Source organism: Lissotriton helveticus, chromosome 6 (genome assembly GCF_964261635.1).
Source record: "Lissotriton helveticus chromosome 6, aLisHel1.1, whole genome shotgun sequence".
Lineage (NCBI taxonomy): Eukaryota > Metazoa > Chordata > Amphibia > Caudata > Salamandridae > Lissotriton > Lissotriton helveticus.
Window position 1 is genome coordinate 69835292 of NC_136067.1, and position 15555 is coordinate 69850846.

The following is a 15555-nucleotide window of genomic DNA, read 5'->3' on the forward strand; positions in this document are numbered from 1 at the left end:
AGGTATGTTGTTTATTAATTTACGATAAATTGTAGATGTGGGTTTCTCTGTTATGGGGTCAAGCAACAACCTATCTTCCATTGGGGAGTATTCCGGAATAGATATACCACTCTGTATATGGGATCGTAGGGCATGCAGGAGTCGTATATGATGGTATCTCTGTGACTGATGTAGGTTGTATTCCCTTTGGAGGTACTCAAAGGAGTGGGGGGAATCCCCTTTCCAGACATCACCTAAGTATTCAATGCCAATCAACTTTCACCCCTTAAAGCCTGTTAAAGCAGTCACCTCCCTCAGTTGCTCGCCACTCTTTTTCGAAGCAAAAAAGAATGGGGAGCTTCGGGCTTGGATCGATTATCGAGCAGTACTTAAGGCTACAATAAAATTTTGTATCCATTACCTTTAATCACAGTACTCTTAAACCAGGTACGCGGATCCACCAGCTACACTAAATTGGATTTACACGATGCATACCATCTCATTTGCGTGTAGGTGATGAGTGGAAAACCGCTTTTAGAACAATATTTGGCCTATTTGAATATACAGTAATGCTGTTTGGGCTCTGTAATGCCCCAGCAGCATTTCAATATTTAATTAACTAAGTTTTGCATGACTTCTTGTATGTGCTTTCGTCCATATAGACAACATTCTGATTTTCTCCAAAACAGAACAAGAGCACATACTCCATGTTAGAGCCATTCTACAACATCAGAGAGAAGAAATGTATGTGCAAAAGTAGAGAAATGCACTTTCCATGTCAGATCAGTTGAGTTCCTTGGTTACTTGCTTTCCCCAGAGTGGATTACAATATATCATAAAAGGTAGATGCCATCCTTACTTGGCCATCACCAACTATTGTAAAAGAGGTCCAAAGAGCACTTGAGTTTGCCAGTTAATACAGGAAACGTATTCCAAATGTCCCTGGTATTGTGACACCTATTACTCAGCTCTTAAAGAAGGGATATTTTTTCGTCTGGAAAGATGCAGCTGAATAAGCTTTCAAAACTTTTAAAACAGCCTTTATCACAGCCCCTGTCCTATCCCACTCAGGTCCTGATCAACCTTTCTTTATAGAAGCAGATGCTTCACAGGTAGCCCTTGGAGGAGTTTTATCCCAAAAAGATCAGAACACAGGTAATTTACATCCCTTGGCATTTTACTCGCGGAAACTGCTCCCGGCTAAATAGAATTACACGGTGGCTGAGCCGGAGCTTTTCGCTATTAAGGCAGTTTTCATAGAATTGCGGCATCATTTTTTGGGAACCAAACATACTATCTCGAGCTTTACACATCACAAGAATTTACAGTTCTTCACATCAGTAAAAGCCCTTACACCACAACAGATGTGGTGGTTGCATTTGTTTTGTGATTTTGATTTTTCTCGTTACAAACCGCCAGAGGGCATAAACAATTACAATTGAACATCTTGTCCAGACTGGGACATAGTGAGGACAAAGAGCATTGTCCTTTACCTCCAAACTTAGAAAGACATATACATCAACACCTCAGCAACTTTGAAACAACACACAATCTCCTCCACCCCTCTCAGTTGGGTTTCAGAGCGGGATTCTCTACCGAAACCACCCTACTTGGAGTTACCGAAAATATACGACAATACCTGGACAAAGGAGACACTGTAGCGCTCATTCTTCTTGATTTGAGCGCTGCCTTCGATACAGTGTCAGTACTTATTAACACACTGAGATCACACGGCATTTGTGGATCTGCTTTAGACAAGATCACTGCATTTCTTACAAAACGAACCTTCCAAGTGTTCTCGCATTCTACCCGCTCTAAGATCCATTCGTTTGCTCATGGGGTGCCTCAAGGGTCTATTCTCAGCCCACTACTATTCAACCTATATGTGAGACCTTTGGCTGAGGTAGCTGCAAAAGCTGGAATATCCCTTTACTCTTATGCGGATGACTCTCAAATCATCTTCTCCCTTTCCTCATAGAAAACTGACGATCCATCCAGCCTCAAAATTGGTTTAAACCAAATAGCACGATGGATGCAAGATTTTTTTTTACGCTGAACGGGGACAAAACAGAGATTCTGGTACTAGGGAAACAAAAAAAATCTATGGAATACCACACACTGGCCGACTGAAATGGGCAATTTCCCAAAGCCTTCCCCTCAAGTGAAAAATCTGGGCATCATCATTGATGACTCTCAGCATGCATGCTTTTTTTTTTTTTTTTTTTAAACCTTTATTGAGAGACACGTATCAGTACAAGCGCAGGCCTACAACCACAGGGGCCGGCCGCAAAATCAGGAGAGTCAAAGAGAAGCAACATCAATGTGTACGGTAAAATGAATACAGGATAGACGTGGAATAAAATCGCTACACAGTAAGCGCCAGGATAAGAAAGGTTTCATTTTATGATTTATAGAGGAGGCAGCAGCCATATCTACCAGGGCGTCATGCAACATATACAGAAATAGAGGGGGGGGACGGGAGGGATACAGCCCCCCACGCAGTCAGATAACCACAGTAGGGCGAGGCCCAAAGACATCCTATGCCCCTCAAAGGGTTCAAATATAAAAGACAAATCATAGCAAGCGATTGAATGGGACGCCACATAGATAGCCCTCCCGCCCCGAAACAGGAGAAAGTGCAGACACTTACGAAACGAAGGAGAAAAAACAAAGGGACATAGCCCACCCCCTAGAAAGAAAGCAAAAAGGGACCATAGAATAAAACAAACTAAAATAACAAATACCCCCCCCACCCTACATCACTGTAATGGCTATGGCCTACCCCACTAAACAGCGTGCCTGTCGCCCAGAGTCACCCGAAATATAGAAGAAAGAGAAAGGGAATAATAACGGAGAAAGAAAAAGGAGAAAGGGAGAGAAAGAGAGGAAAAGAGGAGAGAAAGAAGAGAGGAGCCGGCGATCGAAATACAGAACACCTCCCCACCCGCAACAACGGATCACTAATCGAGGTCAGAGAGGAGACTGAGAAAAGCCTACACAGAGGATGGAAACAGGAACTGTCCAAACAATGAGGCCCGGAGACGCCATTTAACAAAACGAAAGCCCCGCAGGCCCCCAGGCCCGATCACCCCTGTCCACTTTTATGAAGAGCAGAGCTGCCAGACCCCGGCACGGCCAAGGAACAGCATGATACAGTGGGTCCATACCAGTCAGGGAAGGCAAGTGGGATCTGCACGGAACACCGTCCCGGCCAACAAGAAGTAACCAGGAAAATTCGGCAGCAGTCAGAATGCAAAAGTACACCAAAGATCCACGTGGCCAAGCACAAAATCTGGGCTGTCCAGCACGAAGCAGAGAAATCAGGATGTAGGAAACACTGCAGCATCGGCACCGGGTCCACTCGATCCCATAGAATCGAACACTCAGCCGGATATCCCAGCACCGCAGCTGGAGGAGTCTCAACAATACCAACTCGGGGAGACGACACCGCGACACAAAATGGCGGAGCAACCATTGCCAGGATCCGCAACTCCAAGTCCAGGCATTTCAAGGACAGGTCGATCCGCAGAGTAGCCAGGGCAAGCAAGACAGCAGTCCATGTAGGGGCCGCCCAATTCAAACGAGGTCCGGGGAGAGCAAATGCAGCAACGTCCCTGACTCCGGGAGGAAGACACTCCGAGGGGCCATCCGCCATCTTGAGCACAACACCCGCCGCCATTGTCGCATCCGCCTCCAAGTCCACCCGGAGTGCCGGAGGCCACAGGACACACAGCCGATCCGCGGCGGATGGCGCTTGGCGGAGAAAGGAGAGTTACCAGAAGAACGGGCGTGCTCCCCACAACACTCGGGGGAGCCCTGCACCGGATCCCAGGCGGGACAGTCAACAGGAGTGGGCTTCTCACCCGTGGGGTGCCGGACAGCGCGGCTTCTCTTCTTCGGTCCGGCAGGCAAACGGGCATGCGGGGCGGCCCACCATCGGGGGTGGGTCCGCTCCGGCGCTTCCGGCTCGCGGCTCTCAGGCCCCCACCATCGGGTCTCTCCACCGGTTCCGGATCGCCGGCACTCCGAACACCTCCGGGCAGACACTGCACTCGAGGTCCCGGCGTCAAGGCCGGGACGGCCAGCAAGACGACACGGGCAGAACGCAGAAACCACTGCACGCCGGAGCCCCGGAAACAAACGGTAAGTGAAGGCTCTTCCTTGGTAACCGAATTCGGAACACCCCGAACAGGATGAAAGACAGGATAGGTGGCGGGGAGGAAGGGATCTCGGAGCGAGGCGTTTATGCGACTGTTCCGATCGCCATCTTGGCTCCTTCAGCATGCATGCTTAATCAATTAAAGTAAGGGCAACCTGCTTCACCATCCTCAGATGGCTAAGGAAAATCTGCTGGATGCTACTGGTATCTACCAGGAAAACTGTAGTCAATGCATTAATAACATCCAGACTTGACTACGGCAACATTCTTTACCTGGGAGCAAACAAAATTGTAGTCCACAGATTACAAATGATTCAAAATGCCACCGTCAGACTCCTATGTGGAGCCCCTAAGTTTTCCCCCGTCTCGAAATATAGACGTAAACTGCACTGGCTCAAACTTCAAAACAGAATCAAATTCAAAGCCTTGAGTCTTATGCACAAAATCAAGTCAGGATGTACCCCTCGCTATCTTCAATCCTTAGTCAGCCCCTATTCCCCCCCGCAACTTGCGCTCTGCCACGCAAGGAAGGTTCATTGTTCCCAAATTCAAACTTGCCCGGATGGGCGGTAGGTCTTTTGCCTTCCTTGGTCCCTCTACCTGGAATTCCTTACCCACAACCCTTCTAAACTAAACTAATTATATACAGTTCCGCAAATCTTTGAAAACTTGGTTATTTGACAAATAATGACCCTACTACTAGAAGGCTCCATTCCCTGACTTGTCCTTTGCGCGGGGAAACCCTTTTTGGGTAGCTGTTGCGCACTATAAATTTAAAAACTAAACTAAACATCATTCCTTCGGACAAGATAGTGGCAACTACTAGTTCAAGTTCAAGTTCAGATATTTATATAGCGCACTACTCACCCAGAGGGTCTCAAGGCGCTTGGGGAGGCGGGTGCATTTACTTATCGAATAACCAAGTTTTTAGTTGCTTTCTGAAGGAGAGGTGGTTCTGAGTAAGGCGGAGGTGGGTGGGGAGAGAATTCCAGGTCTTGGCCGCTAAGTAGGAGAAGGATCTTCCCCCCATGGTGGATCTGTGGATGCGCGGAATTGCGGCGAGGGCTTGATTGGAGGATCGTAGTTGGCGGGTGGGGGTGTAGAAGGACAGTCTCGTGTTGAGGCATTCGGGTCCTAGACCATAGAGGGCTTTGTGTGCGTGAGTGAGGATACAGAACGTTATTCTCTTGTTGACGGGGAGCCAGTGGAGATCTTTCAGGTGGTCGGAAATGTGAGATTGACGAGGGATGTCCAGTATGAGTCTGGCTGATGCGTTTTGGATGCCTTGAAGTTTTTTCTGTAGTTTGGCTGTGGTTCCGGCGTAGAGGGTGTTTCCGTAATCCAGTCGGCTGGTGACCAGTGCGTGGGTGACCGTCTTTCTTGTTTCAGTGGGGATCCAGCGGAAGACTTTTTTGAGCATGCGTAGGATGTTGAAGCAGGATGATGAGACGGCATTGGCTTGTTTGGTCATCGAGAGGGAGGAGTCCAGGATGAAGCCCAGGTTGCGTGCGTGATCCGTTGGTGTGGGTGCGGTTCCCAGGGCTGGTGGCCACCAAGAGTCATCCCAGGCCGAGGGGGATGATCCTAAGATGAGGACTTCCATTTTGTCCGAGTTCACTTTTAAGCGGCTGTTCTTCATCCACTCGGCTACTTCTTTCATTCCTTCGTGTAGGTTGGTTTTGGCGGTGTTCGGGTCTTTGGTGAGTGAGAGGATCAGCTGGGTGTCGTCTGCGTAGGAGATGATGTTGAGGTTGTGTTGGCGTGCAATGGATGCGAGGGGACTCATGTATACGTTGAAGAGGGTGGGACTGAGTGATGATCCTTGTGGTACGCCGCAGATGACTTCGGTGGCCTCTGATTTGAAGGGGGGGGAGGCGGACTCTCTGGGTTCTTTCGGCAAGGAACGATATGATCCATTCCAATGCTTTTCCTTGTATTCCGACGTTGCTGAGACGTTGTATGAGGGTGCTATGACAGACTGTGTCGAAGGCTGCAGAGAGGTTAAGTAAGATGAGGGCAACTGTTTCTCCGTTGTCCAGAAGTGTTCGGATATCGTCTGTAGCTGCGATGAGGGCGGTTTCGGTGCTGTGTTTGGCTCGGAAGCCGGATTGTGAAGGGTCGAGGGATTTGTTGGATTCGAGGAAGGCGGCGAGCTGACTATTGACGGCTTTCTCAATGACTTTGGCGGGGAATGGGAGGAGCGAGATGGGGCGGTAGTTCTTAAGTTTGGTGGGGTCTGCTGTGGGTTTCTTCAGAAGGGCGCTGAGTTCGGCATGTTTCCAGATTTCCGGGAAGGTAGCGGAGTTGAAGGAGCAATTGATGACATCGCGGAGATGGGGTGCGATGATGGAGCCTGCTTTGTTAAAAATGTGGTGGGGACATGGGTCGGTTGGCGATCCTGAGTGGATGGAGTTCATCAGGCGGATGGTGTCTTCGGTGGTGATTGGGTTCCAGGCGCAAAGGTTGTTAGAGGGCGGTGTTGGATCGGAAGTGAGTGGAGTGGACAAGTCTTCGGGCTGGTTTTCAAAGCTGTTATGTATTTCGGCGATTTTGTTGTGGAAGAATGAGGATAGAGAGTCGCAGAGGTCTTGGGAGGGAGTGATGTCGTTGGTGCCGGCGGTGGGGTTGGTAAATTCTTTGACGATGTTGAATAGTTCCTTGCTGTTATGGGCATTGTTGTGAAGTCGATCTTTGAATGCTGATGTCTTGGTGGATCGGATTAGTTGGTGGTGTTTGCGGGTGGCGTTCTTGAAGGTGGCTAGGTTATCAGTGGTTGGGTTTTTTCTCCAGGTTTTCTCGAGAGTACGGCAGAACTTCTTGGATTTCTTAAGGTCATTGTTGAACCAGGGGGCTTTTTTGCTCCTTTGCTTGATTAGATGGTTTTTCAGGGGTGCGAGTTTGTCGGCGCTATGGGTGATCCATTGGGTGAGGTTAGTGGCTGCTTGGTTTGGGTCCGGTGATTTGGTGGGGGGGTTTTGGTGTAGCGATGTGAAGAGTTGTTCGGTGGTGATTTTGTTCCAATTTCTTCGCAGAATAGGTTGTGGGCGATTGTGGGTCGTGGACTTTTTGTAGCCGAAGTGAACGCAGCTGTGGTCCGTCCAATGGAGAGCTGTGGTGTGATCGAAGGAGATGTGCTTGCTGGAGGTGAAGATAGGGTTGAGCGTGTGTCCGGCGTAGTGGGTGGGGGTGTCTACAAGTTGTCTGAGTCCTAGATTGGCCAGGTTATCCAGAAGGGTGGTGGTGTTGTTGTTGTTTTTCTTTTCCAGGTGGAAGTTGAGGTTTCCCAGTAGAATGTAATTCTCGGAGGGGAGGGCATGTGGGCTGATGAAGTCAGCGATGTCTTCGCAGAATTGTGTGCGGGGTCCTGGTGGTCTGTAGATGAGGGTGCCTCTGAGTGTGGTTTTGTGGTCGGTGTGAATTTGGAAGTGGAGGTGTTCGGCGGAAGCGAGGTTGTCGTCGGAACTGGTCGTGATGCGGATGGTGTTCTTATGGACTATGGTGATGCCTCCTCCTGTTTGGTTGATGCGGTCCTTTCGGATGATCTTGTAGCTGTCCGGGATGGCTATGGCGCTGTCATGCGCTGATGAGGCGTTCATCCATGTTTCTGTGAGGAAGGCGACGTCCGGAGATGTAGTGTCGAGTAGGTTCCAAAGTTCAATGCAGTGCCTGTGGACTGAGCGGGTGTTGATCAGGATGCACTTTAGGTGGTTAGTGTCGGAGCTCTGTATGGAGTTTGTGGATTTGGTGTGGGTCCTGATGCAGTCGAACTTGCAGGAGTGGCAGGTGAAGGGTCCATGGGTGTGTCCTGGGGCGGCTAGGTAGCAGTTTGGGAGTCGGCTGGGGTTAAGGGCTGAGAGGGTTGCGGCGTCATAAGTAATGCGGATGGAATGGGAATCGCGGGGGCCAGGGGGTCTGGGGCTGGGCGCGGTCCAGGCGCGGACGGGCGTAGACGGGCTTACCTTTGGCGCGCCCACTGCGTGTGACCGCTTCGCGTCAGCTGTACTGACATATGTGGATGGTGGGGGGGGCGGAGCGCGGGAGGAGCAGCTGGGAGGCGGGAGCGGGGTGGAGAGGACGGGCTCCGAGGCACAACAAACAAAATGGATGGCAGCAAAAGTAAAACCCAAACAGGATGGGGGCACAAAGTGGGATCACGCTGAGTGCAGTGGCACCGGCACAACAAGGCAACACTAATTAAATGCAGAAATGACTTCAAAATGCAAAGGAGCGATCGAGCGCTACACGGCCAACAGAGCGCTATGAGTCTTAATCAGGCAGCACTTATATCGAGCGGCAGGCAATGCGCAAATGACTTCAAAATGCTAATGAGCGATCGAGCGCTACACGGCCAATAGAGCGCTATGAATCTTAATCAGGCAGCACTTATATCGAGCGGCAGGCAATGCGCAAATGACTTCAAAATGCTAATGAGCGATCGAGCGCTACACGGCCAATAGAGCGCTATGAATCTTAATCAGGCAGCACTTATATCGAGCAGCAGGCACTCTGGCTGACACCTTTCTATTGAAGGTCAAGAAGACATCTCTTTCAATTGATTCCCAGGAATGGTTACAAAACCCAAGAAAAAGTATAAGAGACAATTATTTCTTTCCTAATGACCAATTGTTCCTACCACAAGGAGAGTTACGACAACAGATTTTACAATGGCATAACGACTCCGCATTAGATGAAAGACATTTTTGGTGGGAAAATATTCGTAATGATGTCCATACATATGTTAAGACACGTCCTGTTTGTGCATGTAATAAAGCCAAACACATAGCTCCTGCAGAACTTTTAAAACCACTATCTATTCCGTCTGCACACTTGCATACAATCAGTTTGGATTCCATTACAGATTGACCAGAACAAATAAAAATATCACCATATTGGTAGTAGTAGATATGGTATCTAAAATGGGTCATTTTATCCCCCTGAAAAAAGTGCCTAAAGCGGTAGAATTCAGTGACATCTCCTTAAGACATTATCTGAGATTACATGGCCTTCCGAGTAAGATTGTATCAGATCGTGACCCACAATTTACATCCAACTTCTGGAAGGCCTTGTGTTCTATGAATTAGCTCTGTCCTCTGCTTTCCATCCACAATCTGATGGCCAAACAGAAAGGGTCAACCAATATTTGGAACAGAGTCTACGGTGCTTCACATCCACTTTAGCCATTCAATGGGATCAGACTCTACCTCTTGCCGAGTTTTCCTACAATAATAGCACATATACAGCCTTAGGTTGTTCCCCTTTTTTTTTCTCACTGGATATCACCCAAGGGCTTTTGCAGTGCTCCTCCCTCCTCAACAGGTTGGATGCCATATGTTTCTGATCAGTTACAGCATTTACAGGAAAGCTTGTAGATGTTTAGCACAAAACAAAGGAGTCACTAAGCTGCAGGCTGATAAACATAGAACCCCAGTATAACATCGGAGATTTGGTTTGACTCTCTACTCATAACATTCACCTAGATGCTGCCAGAAAGCTACAACAATGATTTATTGGTCCCTTTCCAATTAAGAAAATATTGAATCCTGTCACTGTACATTTACAGTTACCAGATGAATATACTATTCATCAGGTGTTTCATGTGTCTCTCATAAAACCCCATCACTCACGTACACGCAAGGATAATCCACACCCGCCACTGCAACAAACAATTGTTTTGTTTTTCTAAATGATTTAGTCCTGTCGATGCAATACATTTGTGCCCTTTTGAAATCTCAAGTGTGTAATGCCCTTTCTGCAACTGTGTCTGGTTCCAGGAAAAAGCTGGTAAATCAATGGATTGATTAATATGAAAATTGGAAACTACTTTTGGTAGGAATTTTCGGTTAGTTCTAAGTACTACTCTGTCCTGATGTAGTTAAAAGAAAGACTCTTCTAGAGTTAACTCCTGAATTTCACAGACTCTTCTAAATGAAGTAATAGCGATTAAAAACACAAGTTTTCATGAAAGGTACTACATTGACAAGAGTGTAGTGGTTCAAAAGGAGGACCCATTAATCTTGTTAGGACAATGTTTAAGTTCCATGCTGGGGCAGGGGGAAGTCTAGCAGAAATGATCCTGTTAAGTCCCTCTATCTATAAAGGCTTTGGTAACTGGAATATTAACCCCTTCGATGCTCATGACGAGCTCAGCTCGTCATGCAGTACACTGCTCGTGTGCTCATGACGAGCTCAGCTCGTCATGAACAATGGATTTACATATTATTCAGCACAGCAGGATAATCTCCCTAGCAGCCAAGGAGTTAAAAAACACCGATATGTGTTGTCTATTTTGCAGATATGCTGCAATAGCTGCAAGATGTAATCAATTAGAAGTGTATGTCAATCCTGCTGTTTGTAAATGCAATAGGTATAAAATAATTGTTTGTACCTTTGCATGAAGAGGGTTGACGTCTTGTTTGTGACACAACATAACACATGTTTTCCATTTTGCTGCATAACATTGCCTTGTGGTCGGTTTTCGAGCCTCTTTAAGAATGTTCATACATTCTTGAGGTAAATTTAAGTGTCCGAATTCTAAGACTTCAGGAGCCAAACTGCAAGATTAATTTCTTTGGGATTGGGATGTCTTAGTGTTCCGTGGTTCAGTGTGAGAAGGTCAGGGTTGAGGTGATGTTCGATCTGGTTCCTCAGGAGCAGTACCCTCAAGAAGCACACCTTCAGGCAGCCTTAACTCTGTGCTCAAAAACCACCAGACTATCAAGATGGCCAGATGAGGGGAAGGGAATTAGGGAGGGTACTGCAAGGAGGGAGATCTGGAACAGAGATAGTGGCAACTAAGTTGGTGTTCTTCAGTCTATATTTCTGGCATATATAACAATAAACATATCATATATTAGATATACTTCTAACAACTATTACCTGAAAAGAAGAAGGTCAAGCGTTCTGTTGCATTGATTTAACAGATAACACGCAGGTTGAGTAATTGCGCATATCTGGCCTCCAAGAGAAATTCTGGTGTTTCCTTATGACAAACTGATGCTGTTTGTAAAAGGTATTTAGTAATTCTGATGTTGAGTGTTTAAAGAAAATCAGTCTCAAAAGAATGTGTTTAATACTTTAGCTTCAACATACCAATGATTTAAGTAGAATGCACTTATTGTCCAACTATTTAAAAAAGAACACAATATGCTCTAATGTTCATTATATGCAAAATAATGTTCAACTCAATCTTAAATTGCCATTAGATGTAAAACTAGTCTTTTTCGTATCACCAAGTATGTATTTATACCTTTGTATATTTAGCCAAATACTTCTTGCGATATTTGTTCCATTTCAAAAACGTCCCATGGAGCTAAGGTCAAACAAGTCTCTGGATAAGGTCAATTAAAGGAAATAAGCGCGTAGAGGAAATGCGCTCCGTAATGCACTTTAAAAGAAAGGCTGTCACGACTTTAATGTGCATTTAAACACATTGCGCATTCAAGGATTAGAAAAGCTGCAGCTGTTTATAGGAAAACTAAGTCCCCTACCTGAGGAAATCAGCTGAACAAGAAACAGAATCGGAAAAGTCTAACTGAACTGGATTCAAATCAGCAAGACGCGAGCAGAGAACCGTGCAGGCAAGACGCTGGAATGATCTGCGAGGTGTGGCAGGGCATGTTTGCTCTCAGTAGTGGAGGAGGCTGGTACGGCAGCCGTCGAGGAGCATAAGAATGCTTCTGCCAATGATCTTTTCCGAAACGTGGAACAGGTGTATGAATACAGGCAAAATGCTCAGTAAGGTGCTTTTGTAAAATAAAGGAAAAAACAATGTACAACAAAAAATAAAACATGGGCAGCATCCTAATAATGTAACAGTCTGATTCAGAAACTTTGTTTTGTCACTATGAGAGAATAATTGCAATGTCACCATGAGAGAATAATTGCAATACAGTTTTGGTATCAACAAATGGCATGAGGGAAAATTGTTCCAATAATCAGCAAACCACAGGGCACACATAGTTCACCAGGCATAGAGTGTAGAAACTAAAGGGTCACTGGAGGATCATGACAGGTGAAGCTTCTCGTGTGGGACTAAATACAGTTCCTGGAGTATTAAAAACTATGGTTGTCAAGCCCATGCTGGAGCTATTAGTTTCATGGTGCGAGATGTTTGTTCGAGTTTCCTGACCACTAATGGAAGTAGTCGGAGAGGTGGAAAAGTGTATGCAAATATCCCTCACCAGTTCATCCATAGAGCATTGCCTTTGATTTGATGGTGTGGATACCAGTTTTGCTTTTTCTTCTCCATGACAGATACTACGTGTTCAGAATCAATCGTATGTATTTTTCCGAAATGCTCACACAATACGTGTGCATTCATTATCTTTATTTTCACTTAGCTATAGGTCCTGCACGGAGTGGTACACAAGGGGCTGGTCCCTTTGTTGTCCTGAAGAAGAGGTTTAGGGGATACCTCGAAACATGTCAACACAATACTAGGGATTATAATTACATAACAGTTATTTTTCCCTTTTAATAACCCCTTTTTATCCTTGCCAACTGGGAGCAGGAATAAAACTTTGGCTCACTAGTTAGGTACATTTTTAAATATCACTTACACCACTGTGTGGTGTAAGTGATATTTAAAAAGCAAAATGCAAGTTAATATATACATGAAGATACTGCATAAAATGGTGTAAGTGCCCTTGAAAGTAACAGTAATTAGTGCTTAGATCCTGTGTGTATTATTATACAACAATTGACATCACTATTGTGAGAAAGCAAGGTTAAAAAATATGTTAAAAACACTTGTGATCATGGACAAAACAGGATGCACACAACATGAAACATTATAACAATTTCTTTTTGCAACATACTTATTTCATGGCCAAATTGTGCCTCATGGTCTGTCTGGGTGGAGGGGCCTGTAGAACCCTATATTGTATAAAAAAGAATACACAAAGAAGTGCAATTATAGGGATTTGTTTCAAACCATTCCTCTCTTTTAAGCATCCTTTACACTGATCCTAAAAATTGGTACGAAATGTGGTGAGAATATGGGAAAAAGAGTTTCTGGATTTCCTGTAGGGAGGAAAAGTCTTACTGTGTTCAGCAATCCTCCGTCAATACGACCTACTCGTTCCCTGGGTGGACCCCATCTTAGCGTGTCTGTGCCTCGGTACCGGTAGAAATAGTCTTTCAAAACAGCCGAGTCATGTCCTCATGCTGTTAAAGACTAGTGCGTGTCGCGTTTCGTTTGGAAATGGTCTGCCATGTTGCTAGTATTTCTGTGTCTCGTCTTGTCTTACTTCAAAAACGGACTCACCTCTGAAACATGTCGACACAATACTAGGGATTATAATTACATAAGTTATTTTTCCCTTTTATTAACCTCTTTTTATCCTTGCCAACTGGGAGCAGGAATAAAACTTTGGCTCACTAGTTAGGTAAATTTTTAAATATCACTTACACCACTCCCCCTACAATGCACTACACATATCCTCACAAAATAAGTGCTCCTACGTAACTCCGCAAGTCGCAGCACGCCCCAAGCAGTAGATGCTTGGGATGGCCCCAATGATGAAGCATGTCTCCTAGGGGCAACCCTGGGTGAGTGAGGGGACTCAAGAAAATAATTTTTTTATTTTTTCCGCTAACAGAGGTTGGTTTCCACCTAATTGGTGAACCACCTGTATGTCCTTGGCTAGGTTCTTTTTATCCGTCATCCACGGATCCTTTCTGCTACACTAGGAAACGAGGGCACCAGGGCGCTGTATGGAAAGTTTCCCTACCTGTACTGCTGCTGTGTGGCAGGCTGTATGCCCGCCCCCGCAACTCCTCTTTGTGTTCCTATGCTGTCTTTGCCCACCCCCACCACTCCTCCTTGTCTCCATGTGCTGTTTTGTCCGCCCTCACTACTCCTCCTTGTCTCCCTGTGCCCGCCCCCACTACTCCTTGGAGATCACAGCAGATCAGTCCAAAACAAACAGGGAAGCGGGACCGGAAACAATCCCTGGGAGCTAGAAGAGATCCACAAGAGCAGACCCAGTCCGCACCCCCTGTGGGGGCAGCGTGCCCCCATGGTCTAGCACACCGGGGCTGCTGCCAGCCTCCCCCAGCCAGGCGAAGGAGTATGTGTGGGCCTATGAGGATGTGTTGGAGCGCTACATAGGTACAAGCACACCCCGGGTGGGGAGGAAGGGGGTCACAGAGGGTGCTGGAGGACTATGAAGGCTTTGGACCTACCTTTCTATGTGCTTGGGGGTAGGTGGAGGGTTGTCAGAAGCTGGTGCTGAGAACGCGGTGTGCAGCTGCTGCTGAAAACCCAGGGTGGGGCTCCCATGGTCGAGGTAGCATGAGGTCGGAGGGGTGCTGCGCCCTAGGAGATTATGAAGCAATCAAGACAGCTGGCCTGAGAGTGCCCAACCGGAGTCCCCGGTTCACAGCGAAGCAGACCGAGCAGGTGTTAGGGACACCATCCTTGGGGTGTCAGGAAGTGTGTTGGAGGCCTCAGCATTGGTGTTTCAGGTGCACATGATGCGAGTTTTGCATCAACCTCGGAATGTGAGGTGCTTCAGTATTGGTGTCGACGCAACATTGGTTCTAGGGTGTTAGGAGTACGATCTGTAGGCTGGTAGGGACCTTGCCTTGTTGAGAGTAGTAACCCTGGCGTTATATGTCCGCCAGATGTATACTGATAGTAGGAATACTAGGTTATGTCATCAGCACTCCATGTGTGGTGCCAGAAACACTAGTGCATCGAGATCACACCCCTGGAATGTAAGGAGCCCCAGATTCGTGAGATTAGGTTAATCCTTCTCTGGTTGTCAGATGCATCCATGCTGTGTTGGCAGGTGGGGCAAGACTTCCCTGCCAGGGGCTCCATGTGCTGGCTATTGGGATCCTTAGCCTTGACGCTAAGTAGCCTCAGTCTGTGCCCAGATGTGGTCTCAGGAGCACCAGGTGTGGAGTGCCAACAGGGGTACCAGATTACTTATGCCATTAGCGCTGGATTTCTGGTGTCAGGTGCTGTAGGTAAAATGCACATCCTTCGGAATGTTAGAGCACAGAATGCGAATGACATGAGGAGTTGCACCATGGTGACACTGGAATAGTGTTGGGATCTCCTTCACGTTCCTCCTTAAGAATCCTCTTGTGGTACTGTTCCCTGCATGGAACACAGAATGTGTTGCTCTGGCAGTTGCTGCCTGGGAGCTGCCAAGATGTAGAGGTAATTGTATAGTGCACGACTACCTGGAGGCATCTCGGCGCTTATACGAATACCGCTGAGGAACCCTTCCTGGCATTTCCCTGTGAAGTGCCCACTCCAAGGTGAAGCCAGGCATCCTAGCGTTGTTGGGGCCGTTGTGGAGATTAAGCAAGCTATTGCCCAGAGTTGCAGAGTGGGACTCATGATTAGAATAGGCACCGAGGCGAGAATTATTAGGTCCGAGGAAATTGAGCCCAAGACCCGCCGA

At 46.9% G+C, this 15555-nt stretch overlaps 1 protein-coding gene across 3 annotated transcripts in view; it reads right to left on the reverse strand.

The window, feature by feature from the left end:
* LOC144762234 (uncharacterized) overlaps positions 1-15555 on the reverse strand; it is a 407676-nt gene that overhangs the window by 238021 nt on the left and 154100 nt on the right. The gene's annotated exons all lie outside the window — the stretch shown is intronic.